The sequence below is a fragment of the Urocitellus parryii genome, chromosome Y (genome assembly GCF_045843805.1).
Source record: "Urocitellus parryii isolate mUroPar1 chromosome Y, mUroPar1.hap1, whole genome shotgun sequence".
In the NCBI taxonomy this organism is placed as follows: Eukaryota; Metazoa; Chordata; class Mammalia; order Rodentia; family Sciuridae; genus Urocitellus; species Urocitellus parryii.
The window spans coordinates 35,020,984-35,023,053 of NC_135548.1; positions in this window are offsets into that span (position 1 = coordinate 35,020,984).

Below are 2,070 nucleotides of genomic sequence, written 5' to 3' on the forward strand. Positions count from 1 at the left end.
GAAGATGAGTGAATTAATACTGAGGACATGGCATTCTAACCCAGATGTGCCCGGGAGGCAGAGGTCTCTCCTGAAACACTGAATGGTTCAGGGGGAAATCACTTCACACTTTGGCTCTTCGTCTGTCAAGAGTTAGGAAATAGTATGCAACCACATTAGGGCATTGTAAGAATCAATTGGAAGTATAATTGTCTAATTTTCCCTATAATCGCATGGGATTCTTCCCTTGCTGGGGACCTTATGATGCTTTATCAAAGGGAAGTGCCATTTCTGCTCTTTAGTGGCTGCGAGCTTGAGAAACATGGAGAAATCGAAGGAGGCAATTTACATGTATGGAGGAGACTGTGTCCCCTAGTCCCTGAAGGATAATAGCAATTTTACCCTTCCTGCCTGTTTTATCTCGGTTTGAAATGTAAGAATATAGAACCAGACAACGAAAGCCCTTTTAAATGCCCCAAGTGTATCTGTCCAAATACTCACACGGTTCGAAACAGCCTACCTACATAAAAAAGTCTGAGATTCATTTGAAGAGACACTGCCTTTTAAAATCTCTTTCTCTGCTACCCCTAGTGGCACTCAAAAACAGCCTTGCTTTCGACTTCAGAAAAAGGATTCCGAGTCTGTGAAACCAGGCCAAGACTTTCCTCAAATCGGGCCTAGTTTGAAAGAAAGTATTTTTTGGATAAATACCAAGCGTTTTATTTGCTATTATTTTATTGTTAGAGAATTAATACAAACAAGACACTGGTTCTAGGTGTACATCTCTGTTTTAGTTAGCTTTTTGCATTGCTGTGACCAAAATACCTGACAAGGACAGGAAAAGTTTGTTTGGGACTCCTGGCTTCAGAGGTCTCAGTCCATAGATGGTGGGCTCCATGGCTCTGGGTGTCAGGTGAGGCAGCCTGTTGTGGGGGAAGAGTGTGGCGGAGGGAAGCTGCTCCCCTCCTGGTGCCCAGGATGGGGGTGAGGGGAGGCAGGAGCTGGAGGGGTTTGGGGAGGGGCCATGGGGAAGATACGTCCTTCCAGGGCACACTCTCAGTAGCCACCTTCTCTAGCCACACCCCACTCGATCAGAGTCATCCCCCAGACTGATCAGGTCACACCTGTCACAGTCCATCCACTTCACTGATGAACATTCCTGCATTAACACAGGAGCTTTGGGGGCACCTCGTAACCAAACCACAACATCTTCCTGTAGCCAAAGTTTTGAATGATTCAGCAAAGTATGTTTTTTTTTTAATATAATATTCATTTAGGTTTCCTATAGCTGTTGTAAGGAATGACCACACATTTGAAGGCTTTAATAATAGAAGTTAATCTTCGTGTAGTTTGGGGAGTCTGAAGTTCAGAGTCCAGGCTTTGTTAAGGCTGTCCCCCTTCCTAGTCTCTAGGGGGACATCCTTGCTCCCTCTTTCAGTTTCTCCTGGCTCCAGGTCTTTCTCATCTGGGCTTCATAACTCTGATCTCCACCTTCGTCGGTCTTCACAGAGCATCCTCCTCTGTGTTTGTCTTTCCTCTGCTTCTATCTTACAAAGACACCAGTCATTGGATTCACAGCCCACCTGGATAATCGGGGATGACTTCAACTTGAGCTCCGTAACTTAATTACATCAGCAAATACCTTTCCAAACAAAGGCATGTTTTTCAGTGGCAGGAGGTGAGACACGGACAAGCATTTTTAGGGACCACCCTTGAATCCACTACAGCAGGCTTTATTATCATTTTTTAAAGTTGTATTTCATAGAATTAACATTAGAGTAAAAAAAAATCTATATCAGACAAGCAATCGCCTTTCATTCTTTATTCTTATTTCCCTCTCTCACTATTTCTGCTCTTTGAGAAGACGCTGTCCACTCCAACGTTTACAAGTCCTGGTGGAGTTTTCCAGTGCCCACCGTTCTCTGCTGGTGTGAGGAGCATTCCCCACGCAGGCAGCGGGCAGAGCTTTAAGAATAGAATGAAGTCAGCTCCATGACCTCAGGGGTCAGCGGCCTCTGGTCCCTTCCTGTCAGACCAGCAGGGCAGGGCGATGAGATCACCCACCTGGGTCCCTGCAGGAGAGCAAGAGTG